Source organism: Pan paniscus, chromosome 3, assembly GCF_029289425.2.
Source record: "Pan paniscus chromosome 3, NHGRI_mPanPan1-v2.0_pri, whole genome shotgun sequence".
Taxonomy (NCBI): domain Eukaryota; kingdom Metazoa; phylum Chordata; class Mammalia; order Primates; family Hominidae; genus Pan; species Pan paniscus.
In genome coordinates, this window is record NC_073252.2 from 35,664,338 (window position 1) to 35,681,815 (window position 17,478).

The 17,478-nt window shown below is 35.2% G+C and overlaps 1 non-coding gene across 1 annotated transcript; it reads left to right on the forward strand.

The window, feature by feature from the left end:
- The first annotated feature begins 1,905 nt into the window (after positions 1-1,905).
- On the forward strand, positions 1,906-2,011 carry LOC112439636 (U6 spliceosomal RNA). The gene has a single exon (XR_003027894.1). It is a non-coding gene; the product is annotated as a U6 spliceosomal RNA (small nuclear RNA).
- Positions 2,012-17,478: the final 15,467 nt, after the last annotated feature.

Consider the following 17,478-nt stretch of genomic DNA (forward strand, 5'->3'; position numbering starts at 1 on the left):
GGGTGCAGCTGCAGCTGCCCAGCCACAGCTGCAGACCCGGACATCCCTGTGCTGTCTGGGAAGGCCCCCACCCCTGCAGGCTCAGAAGGGCCTGCCCCCAGTGCCTGGACTCCCCCTCCTCCTGTCCTCCACTTTGATTTTGGAGCAAAGTTGAGGCTGAGCTCAGACACTGTTGCAACCCGTCCAGGTGTGCCTGTGCGCAGGGTGGTGCTGACATGCCAGCTCTCTGCTTCCCTGGCCCCCACCAGACTTTGGGCCCTGACAGCACAGGAGAGAGGCTGAGGGGGTACTAAGGGCAGCTCAGCACGGACCTGCAGGCAACCCTTGGCCTGAACAGCCTGGACTCTGTGGATGGCATGCTGATGGCAGCGGTAGGCTGACAGGCTCCTGGGTGGAAAGAGGTGGTTTCCCAGTGAAGCCCCACCTTCAGGCCTGGTACAGGGTGCCAGTTCCATGGACTAGAGTGAGAACATATGGTGCTTTTTCCAGGCCTACCTAAGGCTGTCCATGGACCAATCAGCACACACTTCCTCCCCTCTGAAGCCCGTAAAACCCCTCTCTGCTGAGAGCTGAACAGAAGTTAGGATGTCCTGCCTGTGGAGAGGACCTACCCACTGTGGGTCTCCTCTCTGCCTCGTCCGCCCAGAGCTAAATGGATGTTGGGAGGACCTGCCTGTGAAGAGGAGCTACCCACTGTGGGTCTCGCCTCTGCTGAGAGGTGGACATTCATTGAGATGACCTGCCTGCAGAGAGGAACTACCCACTGTGGGTCTCCTCTGAGCTGTTCTGTCAATAAAGTGCCTCTTTGCCTTGTTCACCTTATGCTTGTTCACATACCTCATTCTTCCTGGAAATGGGACTCAGCAAATGGCAGGGCTGAAAGAGCTGTAACACAAACAGGCTGAAACACTCCCCTTGCTTGCCGTGTTGCAGGTAATGAGAAGGAGTGAAGAGAAAAGGAGAGAAGAGCTGTGGCCATTTGAGGAGCCCAGACCTAGCAGCTCCCTGACCCGGGTTGTGACACCCTCTTTGGGACTCTGTGGTTCCTGGAATCTCTCAGCTTTCTGGTGCCGCCACATTCCCCAGTGCCAGCCATGGAGGCTGCTTGTGGTATGCCTGGCCGAGCCACAGCCTCACAGGGAACTGACACCTATGCCGGTGCCTGGAGCTGCCCTCCCCACTGAAACCAACATGCCTGGCTATGCACAGTGGCTGGACCCCACAGTTGCTCACTCACAAACCCCTCCTTGCTCCGTGCCTGTCTCAACCTTGGCAGGTGTGGCATCCAGGCCAGTAGGATGAGCTGAACACAGCCTGCCAGGCTGAATGGGTAAAATGAGACAAACAGGCCCTAGCAAAACTCAGGCAAAGGCACCACTGGCCACGGAGGTTTCTGGCTGGAAAAGCAACACCCGAAGGATCTCGTGACATTATCACATACTATATACTGTATGTAATTGTACAAGCTGTACTTTTGTACAACTGGCAGTGTAGTAGGATTGTTTATACCAACATCACCTCAAATATGTGAGTAATGCATTGCACTATTATGTTTAGATGGCTATGACATCACTAGGTGACAGGAATTTTTTAGCTCTATTGTAATCTTATGGGACCACCATTGTTTATATGGTCTGTCATTGTTATACTGCTCATGACTGTATAAACACATACAAATAAGTTCAACTGTCATACTGAAAAATTAAGAAGCAAATACAATTGTGTCCTACAACTATAGCCTTCAAGTCCCATTTTTTAAATACTTTTCACTAAAAGAAAATACATTGGGTGTAGGAAAAGATAGCATATGATTAAGAAATAATATCATCTTGAAAATGCAGCTATGCAAGATAGAATTTTATGGCTACTTATATATGTGGCATCGTTTGTAGAAAAACTTTTATAGTGCTCACTTCAGCAGTATATATACTAAAATTGGAACAATATAGAGAAGATTAGCACGTCCCCTGTGCAAGGATGATGCTAAATTCACGAAACATTCCATATTTTTAGGACCTCTTCAAGAAGAACTACAAACCACTGCTCAAAAAATTGGAGATGACACAAACAAATGGGAAATCATTCCATTCTCATGCATAGGAAGAATCGACATCGTGAAAATGGCAATATACAGCCCAAAGCAATTTATAGATTCCATGCTATTCTCATTAAGCTACCATTGACATTCTTCACAGAATTAGAAAAAGAAAACTATTTTAAAATTCATATGGAACCAAAAAAGAGCTTGTATAGCCACCAAGACAATCCTAAGCAAAAAAAAAAAAAAAAAAAAAAAAAAAAGCCATAGGCATCACACTTTCTGACTTCAAACTATACTATAAGGCTACAGTAACTAAAACCTAAAACAGCATGGCATGGGTACAGAAACAGGCACATAGACCAATGGAACAGAATAGAGGACCCAGAAATAAGACCACACACCTACAACCATCAGATCTTCAACAAACCTGACAAAAACAAGCAATAGGGAAAGGATTCCTTGTTTAATAAATGATGCTGGGAGAACTAACTAGTCATATGCAGAAATTAAAACCAGACCACTTACTTACACCATATACAAAAATCAACTCAAGATGGATTAAAGACTTAAATGTAAAACCCAAAACTATTAAAACCCTAGGAGAAAAATCTAGGCAATACCGTTCAGGACATAGGCACAGGCAAAAATTTCATGACAAAAATGCCAAAAGCAATTGCAACAAAAGCAAAAAATGAGCAAAGTGGATCTTATTAAACCAAAGAGCTTCTGCACAGGAAAAGAAACAATCATCAGAGTGAATAGAAAACCTACCATATGGGAGAAAATTTTTGCCATCTATCCATCTGACAAAGGTCTAAGATCCAGCATCTACAAGGAACTTAAACAAATGTACAAAAAAAAAAAACTATTAAAACATTGGCAAAGGACATGAATAGACACTTATCAAAAGAAGACGTACATGCAGCCAACAAACATGAAAAAGAGCTCAACATCACTGATCATTAGAGAAATCCAAATCAAAACCACAATGAGCTACCATCTCACATCATTCAGAATGGCTATTATCAAAAAGTCAAAAAACAACAGATGCTGACAAGGTTGTGGAGCCAAAGCAACACTTTCACACTGTTGGTGGGAGTGTAAATTAGTTCAGCCATTGTGGAAGACACTATGGCAATTCCTCAAAGACCTAGAGGCAGAAAAAAACATTTGACCCAACAATCCCATTACTGGATATATACCCAAAGGAATAGAAATTATTCTATTATAAAGATACATTAACACGTATGTTCGCTGCAGCACTATTCACAATAGCGAAGACATGGAATCAACCTAAATGCCCATCAACGATAGACCGAATAAAGAAAATGTGGTGCATATGCACCATGGAATACTCCCCTGCCATAAAAAGGAATGAGAGTATGTCTTTTACAGAAACATGGATGGAGCTGGAAGCCATTATCCTCAGCAAACTAATGCAGGAACAAAAAACCAAATACTGCATGTTCTCACTTATAAGTGGGAGCTAAATGATGAGAACACATGGACACGGAGGGGAACAGCACACACTGGGGCCTGTTGGAGGGTGGAAGGGTGGGAGGAGGGAGAGCATCAAGAAGAGTAACTAATGGATGCTGAGCTTAATACCTAGATGATGGGATGATTTGTGCAGCAAACCACCATGGCACGGATTTAACGCAGCACACCAACACGGCACATGTATACGTATATAACAAACCTGCACGTTGTGCACATGTACCCTAGAACTTAAAGTATAATAAAAAATTTTGGAAAGAAAATAAATAAATAAATAAATATCTTAAAAAAGAAAGAAAAACTGTAAGTGTTTTTTGTAAGGACAAATAAAACCTAGAACAATAAATACTGTTTTCAGGTGTGGGATCATGAGAAATTTGCAAATATACAGTCATTTATTTAGTAGGAAATTCAGCATAATATGTCATAACCTCTTGAGTTGTAGATGTTCTGAACCTAGCACACACAAAAAAGTTAACCTATTAAGCTCCCTAAAACCGCATAAACATAGTTATCAAATGGGCCTTTAAGTTTCCCTAAATTGAACTAAACTTAAGACAACCTTTTTCCTACCTGTTGGCCCTGATTTCCCTTTCAATTGTCCATTGACATTAGCAAACTTACAATTTCAAATTCTACTCTATCACTTTAAGATATACAACTCTTTCTTTCGCCTATTAATCTTTCGCTCTGAACTTCACTCTTTGTGTGTCTGTGTCCTAGTTTTCTCTGGCTGTGAGACAACGAACCTCGGGTATCACCCCAGACAACGAGACCACTTCAATAACTTGAATAAATTTTTTTTAGCCTGTTTAACTTTGCCATGTGCAACTTTTGTTTTGACAATAGTATAATAATGTTATTTATTTTTTTCTTTCTTGTGCTCAAAGAAATAATACAGATTGAATATTCTTTATCTGAAATGCTTGGGACCATAAATATTTCCAATTTTGGATTTTTAAGATTTTGGAATATTTGCATTGTACTTTCTGGTTCAACATTCCTATCTTGAAAATCCACAATCTGAAATATTCCAACAAGCATTTTATTTGAGCATCATGTCAGCACCCAAAGTTCTAGATATTGGAATATTTCAGATTTTGGATTTTCAGATTAGGGATACTCAACTTGTACTCAAATGCTAATTGTTAGACATGTATTGGAATAAATACATGGAATCAGTGTAATGCTTCATTTTATTCTAATGTGTGGTATGCATACATGCATAAATGCATCAGTATTGAAAAATTTCACTGTCAACAGTATTTCCTCAACTCTAGTCCTATTTCTTTGACAACTCATGATTTTGATCACTCTCTAAAGTCTTGGTTCATGTATTTAGAGTTTAGAGACTACAAAGTAGAGTAATCTATTCAAAGAAATCTGAACAATGAAGAATAAGATAAAAGTAAATAAACCAGATCTCAATTAACAAAGAAGTATCTGGGATAGTGCTCCTTCATATCACTCATATAATAGTTCCAGGATGCAAAGGATATGGATTTATTATTTTGCAACTGGAGTACCAGTCCATTAATTAAAGACTACTGTGTATAGCAGGGGTAATGCTTTTTTTCTGGTTTGTGATGTCTGAAATGTGGTAAGAATTATATAATCTCAGAATTTGCAATGGTAGAGCACATCTCAGAAGCCATAATACAGTTTAAAGCAAGCAACTTCAATAAAGAGATCTAATGTTGTTAACAAAGTTACATTTCTAGCATAATTTTAATAGCTTCCATTTCATTGTTCTCTTTTTAATAGGACTTAGATGTCTTAAATATATGCTTCTAAATTACAAAGTCATTTCTCTGCTCTTCATAAACAAGGATTTTTATGTGAGGTGATTAACTTTGGGAATGGCCCAATTATAACTATTTCAATATAAACCGAATTAGTAAAATGATGATTTAGAGAAACTCACAAAAGAGAAACTTTTAATCCCTTCAGAAATTTAAAGATAAAATATATTATTAGACTACATCACAATTTTGGATTTTTTCCAAATAATCACACATAGTGAACCTTGTTTTACTATGCAGCATTTTTTTTGACTATTCTACTTTGCTTGTATAGATTTCCTCAAAAGAAGCAGGGATTTCAGACTTTATGTTTCCTTTTATTTGTATTTAGTCACGGTTACCTCTGTGGAAAGAGTGATTTACCCTTGCCTCCACTCTCCCCTTCAAACAAACAACAACAAAAAACAAAAACAAAAAATACATAGCACATTTAGTTAGCTCTGTGGGTGCCATATGTCTTGATATAATATACTCAATAATTTGGACACCAGGGCAAAAGTATTTGCCATTTCCATAGTTCAGACATATATACTTAAAAATATCCACTGAGAATTTCCAGTAAACAATAGACTATTCCAATCTGGTCTATTGTATTTGCCATTTTCTATGTCACAGAGTAAGAGACAACTAACCAGAGAGAAGAATATCTGTGGATTCCAGGTATAAGCATTAGCGTATGCAAAGTCCCTAAGGCCATTTTCTCTGAATGAAATTATCCATGCTTAGTTTAATTCAAACAGCATTCCTTTGTTAAATCTCTAATACTTTCATCCCAGACTATCTCACTGTTAAAAATTTTATATCACTTATAAAAATTTTATTTTTGTAATACTTGCTGCAATTAAGTATGTATGTTCATATTATCATTTGTTTGTGGTCTATCTCTTCTACTAAACTATAATACATACTTCCAAGTGACAGAAAAATAAGATCTTACTATTTTCCCATTATACTTAGATGTTTTATCAATCTTAGAAGCTATTATCTTTATTACAACAATTCATATTATTCTTATGTAAACTATAAGCTACATAAGAACAGATATTGGGGCTATTTTACTTATTGATTTATTCCCAGTGCATGGGACATAGTCTGACACATAGTAGAAACTATATATTTCATAGTAGGTGTATGAAACAAATGATGAAATAAATGAAAAAACAAACAAAAAAAGAAAGTTCTTTGGCAAATAAAAACACTGAATATTTAGTATCTGAAATATATTTATATTTTTTACTACTGCTGCATTTGGCACATATTATTTCCTTAGTATGCAACAACTGTATGCTCGTCTCATTTAATGCTCTTGAATTAAGTATTATGCATATGACATGCATGAGGAACCTCAAGAGTTTAAGAAACTTGCTGAAGGTTAAATAGCCAATAAGTAAGAAAAGGGATAGTGTTTGAACCCTGACTCTTCTATTACCTCCTTCTGTTATCTTTTGCCACAGTGTAAAATAAATAACCAAAAACATGATAAGTATATAACAGTATGCATTTCTTAAGATCATGGGTTGGCTGAATGTTAGCTGATCTAGGCTAGGAATGCCTGTGGATTCTGCTGATCTTAGCCAATCTTGCTCATGCTTTAGGGGGAGAATAGGGGTGGCTAAAGGAGATGATTTCTGCAGGTGCACCTGGCCACAGAGGCTCTTCTCCACCTATTTTTTATCTTCCTTTTGAGAACAACGGACTAGTCTAGGCATGCCTTGTTGACAAAAGAGGAACAAAAGCTTCTAACAGCAAACATAACCGTGTGATGCTTCTTGAGTCTTTGGGGGAAATGTAATAAGAAACACAATGTCTTCTTAACCCAGAAAAAGTGCCCACAAAGGTAAAAAGAGGGAAAATAATTTTATTATTGAATGAGCATTAAACTAGAATGTAATGTGTATCACAGAAAATCCATGAGGAAATTGCAAAGACAGAAAGTCTCACCTTTTTATATTGGTAGCTAAATTAAAATCATTATATACATGTTCTCAGAATGAATAATGACTAACCCTCAAGTTAGAGGATTTAGCAGCACCATTTGTCACATATCATCCTAAATTCACTTGTACTTAGGATGACCATCTGTGTTGACTAATTAGCTTTAACCAGAAGAAAAATAAACTTAGTTTGCTAGGGCTGCCATAACGAATATTTCAGACTGTGTGGCTCAAATAACAAAACTTATTTTTGTATAGTTTTGAAGACTAGAAGTCCAAGATCAAGATGTGGGTGAGTTTGGTTTCTTTTGAGGCCTTCTTTTTGGCTTACAGATGGCTGCCTTCTCCTTCACGTGGCCATTCCTTGGTCTCTGTTGTCAATATCCTGATCTCTTCTTATAAAGACATCAGTCACATTGATTAGTGCCTATTCATATTACCTTATTTACCTATCTGCAAATACAGTCACATTCTAGGGGTTTGGACTTTGACAAATAAATTTTGGGGACACAATTTAGCCCAAAACATGTCATTGTGCTTTCTTAAAAACACAATGTGTTAGTCTGTTCTCACACTGCTAATAAACACACGCCCAAGGCTGGGTAATTTATAAAGGAAAGAGTTTTAATTGACTCACAGTTTCACATGGCTGAGGAGGTCTCTCAATTACAAGTGAAGATGAATGAGGAGCAACGTCACATCTTAATATGGCAGTAGGCAAGAGGGCGTGTGCAGGGGAACTCTCCTTTATAAAACCATCATATCTTGTGAAATATATTCACTATCGTGAGAACAGCACAGGAAAGACCCACCTCCATGATTCAATTATCTCCCACTGGGTCCCTCCCACGACATGTGGGAATTATGGGAGCTACAATTCAAGATGAGTTTTGTGCCAAACCATATCACACAATTTTGAAATTTCACCTGATCTTCTACAAAGGGTTAATAAAGTTATGTTTGTGAAAGGAACTCTAGCTTGTTTATTCAAATAAAATTATTTCAAAAACACAATACAAAATTGACTTATCTACAAAGATAAGGTGTTAGATAAAAGGAGGAAACTTGTAGATACTTGCTTATTAGCATATGCTTAAAATTATTTATGTTTGTTTTCTAAAACATATAGATTTTAAATTAATGTATATAAAATATATGCTATAAATTAATGAAAGAAATTATAACAATTTAAGCACAGAACACTACATTTATTTTTATGTAAAATAAAGCATAATAACATTAGGCATAGTTATTTCTCCTAAATTTTTCAAAATATTTTAATTAAATGGGACAATATCATTAGGAATATTCGTTTCTTTTATTTTACTTTAAACATTTCTAAGACTTTGAAATAAAAGAATGTAATATAAACTCTGGTGGTTTGTCTAGAAATATCTTTGTTTTTCTTTCATTTTTGAGCAGTTATACTCAATAATGAATTTTTGGTTGACAGGTTTTTTATGGTTGAATATTTAAATATAACGTTTTACTATTTTCTGGCTGCTATTATTTCTGAGGAGAAATCAGCTATTATTTCATTAATTGTTTTATATATATATATATATGTGTGTGTGTGTCACTTTTCTCTTTCTGCATCCCATATTTTCTCTTTAGTATTCCATGTAAGCAATGTTGTTATGCTGTGTCCACATGTGGTTTTATTTTATTACATATTTACTGTACTTCTTGTACCTGTAAGCCAATATTTTCCCCAAAACTGGAAAATTGATAGCCATTATTCATGCAGATATTTTTCTGCCTGGTTTTCTTTCTTTTGTCCTTAGATTGTCATTACTCAGACATGTAAATGTTTGCTATTATCCCACAGTTCTCTGAGATTCTGTTTATTTTCCTTTAATTAATCTTTTCTTCCTCCTTTTTCTTACACTGGACAATTTCTATTAATTTATCTTGAAGTTGACTGATTTCTTCTGCTATCTCTATTATGGTCTTGGGCCCATTGGGTAATTTTTCTATTTGAGTTATTTTATGTTTTAACTTTAGATTTCCCATTTGGTTATTTTTTATAGTTTATATTTCTCTGATGAGAGTTTCTGCTTTTTCACTCATTATTAACATATTTTCAATTAATTATTTCCAAATATTTTCTTTTTTTATTTGAACATATTTATCGTAGTTTCACTGAAGTCTCGGTCAGCTAACATGCAACATCAGTGCCCACCTGGAGTCAGTTTCCAGTGACTTTTTCCCTGCATATATGTTTGATGTGGTTAGGCTCTGTGTCACCACCCAAAACTCATCTTGAATTATAATCCCCATAATACCCATCTGTCAATAGAGAGACCAGATGGTGGTAATTGGATAACAGGGATGGTTTCCCCCATGCTGTTCTCATGATATTGAGGGAGTTCTCACGTGATCTGATGGTTTTATAAGTATTTAGTAGTTCCACCTGTGTTCATTTTCCTTCCTGTGACCTTGAGAAGAAGGTGCCTTTCTTCCCGTTTCCCTTCTGCCATGATTATAAGTTTCCTGAAGCCTCCCCATCCATGCAGTACTATGAGTCAATTAAAACTCTTTATAAATTATCCACTCTCAGGTAAGGTTTTGTAGCAGTGTGAAAATGGTCTAACAAACTTTATATATTCTTGTTTCTTTCCATGTCTTGGATTTTATACCATTTAAAAATTGTATACTTTGTTGTTGCAAAATGATTTTTCAGTTTTGTTTTACTGTTATGGTTTCATTATTGTTTTGCTTTTATAAGTAACAAACCTGCACGTTGTACACATGTACCCTAAAACTTAAAGTATAATAAAAAATAAAAATAAAAAATAAGTAGACAATTACCTTTTCTTCAATCAAACAGTAAAATTATTTTCATGGTGTTCATTATCTGATGTCTCTGATGTTCTTTCCATGTTTTCCCCTCCCTCCCTTCCTCTCTGTATCCCTCTGTTCCTTCCTTCCTTCTTTCCTTCCTTTCTTCTTTCTTTCTCCTCTTTGTTTTCACTTTTGCCTGACTTCCTAAGCATATTCATAGCTTACTGAAAAGTAATTTCTGAAAAGGTTATTTTATGCTTAATACCTCAAGCCTATAGGCCTGAGCTATGTGTAAATTGAGAAACACATACAATGGTCCAAAAACTTTGCAAAACTTCTCATTCTTTCAATTTTTTGCTGGACTCCCAGTGTTCTTTTTATGCATGTACTTTTTAGCAGCCCTTCAGTGATGTGTGAAGAGTACAGTCCTTCTAAAGCTCTCTTACTCAAAATCATACACGTTATTTTTCCAAGTACTCTGCTACTTTCTTCTAACTCAGTCTATCACCTCCAGAGTGGAAAGCTGTGAGTTTTCACTACTTGACCTAGTAATAAATTGGAAGCAGGCAATAGCAATAGAAAGAAAAATAGAGTAAGAAAATTGAAATAGAAAGAAGGCAATACAATCTTGCCTGATATAAAAAACCATAGTAATGATTAAATATGTATTTTTACTTGACTTTGCTTATTTTCTGTTGTCTTGAATTCTGTTTTCAATAATTTCATCAACATGTATACTTACTTTCTGTGAAGAGGAATTGATCAGTATCCCTATGTTTCATTACCACAAGTCCCTGCTTAGTTTTTTTTCACACACTCCCATAAAATATTTATTTAATACATTGTCATAGTTAGACATTGTATTAGTCCATATTCACACTGCTGTAAAGAATTGCCCAAGATAGGGTAATATATGAGGAAAAGAGGTTTAATTACTTACAGTTCCACATGGCTGAAGAGGCATCAGGGAACTTACAATCATGGCAGAACAGGAAGCAGACATGTCTTACACGGGGGCAGATGAGACAGCCAGAGGAAACGGGGAAGAGCCCCTTATAAAACCATCAAATCTCGTGAGAACTCACTATCACGAGAACAGCATGGAAAAAACCATTCCATGATTCAATTACCTCCACCTGGTCCCTCCCTTGACACATGGGGATTACAGTTTGAGATGAGATTTGAGTGAGGACACAGAGACAAACTATATTACATACATTACCTCACTAAATGTATATTCAAATTACTAGCATTAACAAAATAGACAACTATGGAGCAAATAAGTACAATTCTATAATTAATAAATTTCATCTTTTATCATTTTATAATTTATTTCCACATATTTTATAGTTTGCTTGTTAATATTTGAACAAAATCAATAAATATTAATGCAATAAATACTTATTGAATACTTATTATATATTAAGTGGTTAGATTCTGGGTATCCAGGAATTTATCCTCCAATAAAAATAACTTTAAAAACACATAATAATGTTATATCACAAGCACAATAACAAATACCATTTATTAAGTACTTACTGAGTACTTACTATCTACCAGACTTCATGTAAGCATGCTTTTTATATTAGTTTATTTAGTCTTCCATACAAATTGCCAGATAATTGTTATTAATCATTATATCCTTTATTTCTTAAAAAAGTATAAAACTGGAGCTCATGAAGATGAAAAAACCTTACTGAGTGGTCCCAACTAATGTGAATATCTGACACAGGTCTGTTCAAAGTTGAAATCTCTACCTATCTACAGCTATGATATATTATTATAGTGAAAATATATGCTGGAGGTATTCAGTGTATTATGTTGATTAAATGCTTACCACATGCCAACAACTGCACTAAGGAGTTATTAACAGTAAATGAATGAACGCGATAGACATAGGTCCTGCCCCATCCAGAGTCTGGGGACCTGTTTAGTGGACTAGTGACAACTGTGATGGAGAGCTTGAAGACAGGGGCTTCAACTTAATTAGGGAAGTAAGAAAGCCTTCATAGAGGATATAGAATTAGAAATGAATTATCAAAGAAAAATAAAAATGTGTAGTCATGAGAGGAAGATTGATGTGCAAAGGTGTATGATATAGTTTGGCTCTGTGTCCCCACCCAAATCTCAGGTTGAATTGTAATTCCCAAGGTTGGAGGAGGGATCTAGTGGGAGGTGATTAGATCATGGGTGTGGACTTTTCTCTTGCTTTTCTTGTGATACTGAGTGAGTTCTTAGGCGATCTGATGGTTTAAAACTGTGTTGCACTTCCCCCTTCTCTATCTCTCCTTCTCCAACATGTGAAGACCTGTTTACTTCCCCTTTGCCTTCCACCATGGTTGTAAAATTCTTGAGGACTCCCAGCCATGCTTTCTGTACAGCCTGCAGAACTGTGAGTCAATTAAACCTCTTTTCTTAATACATAACCCAGTCTTAAGTAGTTTTATATAGCAGCGTTAGAATGGACTAACACAACCTGAGTTCTGTTTTCGATCTGGTGAAGGATAAAATGTGTGATTTGTTACCACTTGGTAATAAAAAGAAAAAAGTCTAGGAGGTAGACAAGGGTCAGTCGATTCTTCAAATGTATGATCTTGTAATGATCTGGTTTTATTTCAACAAGGTGTTTTAAGTACTTTCACACTTAAAACAAAATACAAGTTATTATGTTGAGTATCTTAATGCTATCTCTATAATGGTCTCAAGCATCTGTAGAAAAATGGCACGTGTAATAGCACAGCTGAAACAGAGTCTCAAAATATACAATTGCAAATTTAAAAACATATTTTACTTGGTGTAATAAATCTTATACCCAGTGTAATGAAATTATAATATTGGTAATCAACAGTCTTGGGTTCAATAAGTAGTAGTTCTGTTAGGGACCACCTCTGGTACCTCAAGAAAATAACTTAAGCTTTAATCTTACGTTCCCTTCTCTCATCTATGTATATTTAACATCTCTGTTGATCCTTATAATCTATTTAAAATGTGAAATCTGATGAATTCGTTTTTCAAAAACAGAATTTAACACCAATTATGTAAAACCATAAATGATTTTTCTTAAGTTAGCAAATCATTTGAATCATACATCCCACTATTATAATAAACTTAAATTTAAGAAAAAACTTACATTTAAGAAAATGAGACACTGAATTTCTAAACATAGTTTTTTAATATTTTCCCTAGGATTCAAATGGTTATATAGATAAATTATTTCCATCCTCTCTGTTTTAGACATAAAAGAGACATATTCTGCCTTTAGCAAAAATAAAAGTGAGACTTCTGCTGTAGAATGACAATTATTGCCAGTAACAGTTGAAGATTTGTCATATAGTTTAAACAGCAAATTCATCTTTTTCGCTGTGGGCATAAATAAGAAAGATAACCACATACTGTTAAAAAGCAGTATTTTTTGTATGTGTTCAAGCTGAAGAAGAGTTTATTGTTTATTGTACAGCAGATGAAAAAGAGAATTAAAATTTAAAATTGTATTACAGAAAAAAATCCATGATTTACAAAATAAATCACCACTGTAATTACAATTTATTTATATTGAGTATGGTGCAAATTTCAGTGCAAATATTTTCACAGTTGCTTTGGAATCTGTTACAATAAAATATAGTACATTCTCTCATTGGATTATAACATTTCCAACCAATTTACTAAGAAGAAGCTGGGTAGTTTTCTGTGTGTTTCGTTTTAAGAGAGGTAAACAAATGATTAGTGAAGATTCTAATCTTCAGAAGAAAACATAATTATAGACAACATATTTTTGACGCTGTGTTGTATTTTTTTACTTAATGTCATCAAATCGATTTCATAGGTTCCATTTTTATCTCCTCATATCACAGAAACTGAGGCACTGAGATATCAAACAACATAAATAGAAAGTGTCAAGTTAGGATTTAAACTACAATTTGATTTCACTCCATACACACTTAGCATCTTACTATATTTCTTAGGTGTTGTATAAAAATTTAAAAATTAGTGTTATTAGGAACATGAAGATTTCCAGATAGCAACATTAACTCCAAATAATGCTAATAGTATATGATTTTTCTCATGTTTTACATTAATAACTTATATATATTTACCAATTACACTTAATAGCTTAACATAACTGATAATTCTTTATATTCTAAAATTGTGAAATAGAAAGAGAAAAAATAAGGAATCATAAATTCAAATCTGCTTTTACTATTGAAATATTTAAATTTATTTGTTTACAAATGTATTGATTATTGTGCTATTCACTAGCGATATAACAGGTATGAAGACAAAAAGGATTTTCTCTCCCTGGAAGTTAAATTCTAACGGCAAATTTTTAAAAAGTATCAAAAAAGAATAAAGGAGATCATAGATTGCAATAAATTATTTGCAGAGATGGTTAAAGGATTATTTGACAGAATACACATGGAGAGAATGCTAGTTTCAACATGGTAATTTAAACTTGGCATGCAAGCAGAGGAGACTCCTAAGGTAAATGCTGCAAGAAGTAAAGGGAGGCTCATGCCAGTTAGAAGAAGTAAGTGAAAGGAGCCGACATTTGAAACCATAGTTTGGTATAGTCAAGAGGCTGGGAGACAAAATACCTGTAGCGTAGTGGGATATGGTGACAATGATTCAAGGTGAAATTGCAGAGGTAGCCAGAATAAGACACAAATATGTTTGAGAGCCCACTATTTCTTTGGTGGAAATGTCTGCTTCTTTTTACACAATGATGGCTTCTTGTCAGATCCCTGCGTTTGGACCCAGCCTTCCATTTACAATTGACTGGTTCATCTTGGACATTCACATTTACCTTTCTAGAAATGTAGAATTAATAATATGGAACACAATGTCTGGGAATTGTGGAGAGCTGAGGCATTAACAGCTGATGTCTTAACAGCATCCAATCCATGAGCTTCTTCAAATGAGAACCCTGAAACACGTAAAAGAATAATTTGGGACTTTTAAGTATTAAAGAGAAGACAGAATAAATACAGTGATAAATTATACCTTTCCCGATGCCCTTTAAGCTGAAAATGTCAAGACAGTCCTTACACGTACACACACACACACACACACACACATATATATATATATTTTTTTTCTTTTTTTGAGGAGTCTCACTCTATTGCCCAGGCTGGAGTGCACTGCCACAATTTTGGCTCACTGCAACCTCCGCCTCCTGGGTTCAAGCGGTCCTTCTGCCTCAGTCTCCCGACTAGGTGGGATTAAAGGCATGCACCGCCATGCCCAGCTAATTTTTGTATTTTTAGTAGAGATGGGGTTTCATCATGTTGGCAGGCTCCTCTCTGGCCTTGAACTCCTGGCTTCAGGTGATCCACCTGTCTTGACCTCCCAAAGTGCTGGGATTACAGGTGCCAGCCACCACACCCGGCCCCTCATTTATATATTTTAATGAGACCATAATAATCCATATTGTATATTTTCATTCTTAAAATCTTTGTCTTGTACCTTCCCAACAAGTGACAAGAATGTTTTCTGGATATGATAGATGTATAAAAATGAATGAGAATTACCTTTATCCTTCTTACAATTTAACTACTTCACTTTTTACAGTGCCTGTGATTTGGGTATTTTATTTAGCTATTTTGCCATACAAATCTTTATCACCATGTTTCATCCATCATTACCATATACTCATCTCATTTTACTTTATTCTTGTATTTGGCACATTACATTTTTAAAACTTATTTACTAAGACCATTTCACTTACCTCCTAGTAAGGAAAAAATATATATTTTCTACCTCAAACTGACAATTTTGTAAAGAACATTTTGGTCTTGAATATCTAGAGGCAAAGTCAAGTAGGTCTGGAGTTACAGTAGTTGGCCAACACGCACACCACCATGTTTTATACGTGTTTTGAGAAAGAATTCCAGTAAGAGTAGTTAAAAACACTTGACAGGATAAATCACTTGTCTTCAGATTTGTATGCCAGGATATATGTAATAATGTGTTCATGACTTAAATCTTAAAATCAGCAAAAAGAACAGTTCTGGATAAAGATGACTGATTTTATTTTATGACTGTTTTATGCCAATAATTTGGCATCCTAATTATTGTCTCCTTGCCTAGGCATTCAAATTTAACTAAAATATGCTCTTACAAAAAGATAACTGGAGCACTGTGTGCAAAATTATTTATACTAATTTTATAATAAGAATTTTCAGTACAATAAATGGGCAGAGACTTGATATGTGCAGAAAAACTACCATTAAAGTTAATGATACCTCATAAAATAATAACTACTTTTTCAAATATAAGCAGATTACTATACATATATATATAGTCATTTAAAGCTCTCTTATGTCAGTATTTTATTATCTCTGAAAATGAAATTAATTTTTTTCTTTTCTAAACAAAGGCAAGTTTTATATCCTTTTATATTATAAGTACAAAGTATTTGACTACATCAGAAGTACAGAAACTACAAGATGCATAGCAGCATTTGCAGTTAGAACGTCAGTCAAAATTTTTTTTTCCTGAACCACGTATGTGATAATATAGAGGTAAATTTAAAAAAATTATTTTCTCCTCTCAATAAACTCATTATATAGTAGAAATATACATGTATTTTTATATATATTCAAACTATATATATAGTTTGAGTTAGTTTTTTCAAATTTAAACAGTATTATTTTTAATTTCAACTTTTATTTTAGATACAGGGGGCACATGTGCAGATTTTTTACAGGAGAGTATTTCAAGATGCTGAGGTTTGGAATATGGATCCTGTCACTTTGGTAGAGAGCACAGTATCCAATAGGTAGTTTTTAAATTCACACCTCCTCCCTTCATTCTCTAGTATTCCACAGTATCTATTGTTCCCATCGTTATGTGCATATGTGCTCAATGTTTAGCTACCACTTGCAAATGAGAACATGCAGTATTTTGTTTTCTGTTTCTGTGTTAATTCACTTAGGATATGACCTTCAACTGCATTCACATTGCTGAAAAGAACCTTATTGTATTCTTTTTACATGATTGTATTCTTTTTCTGTGGCTGTGTAATATTCAATGGTGAACATGTACCACGTTTTCTTTATCCAGTCTACCATTGGTGGGCACCTGTGTTAATTCCATGTCTTTGCTTTTGTGAATAGTGCAGCGATGAGCATGAAAGTGCATGTGTCTTTTTTGTAGAATGATTTATTTTGAGTATATACCCAATAATGAGATTGCTAGGCCAAACAGTAGCTCTGTTTTAAGTTCTTTAAGAAATCTCTAGACTGCTTTCCGCAGTGGCTGGACTAATTTGCATTCCCACCTACAGTGTATAAGCATTCCCTTTTCTCCACAGCCTCACCAGCATGTTGTTTTTTGACTTTTTAATAAATAGCCATCTGACTGGTGTGAGATGGTATCTCATTGTAGTTTTGATTTGCATTTCTCTGATGATTGGTGATGCTGA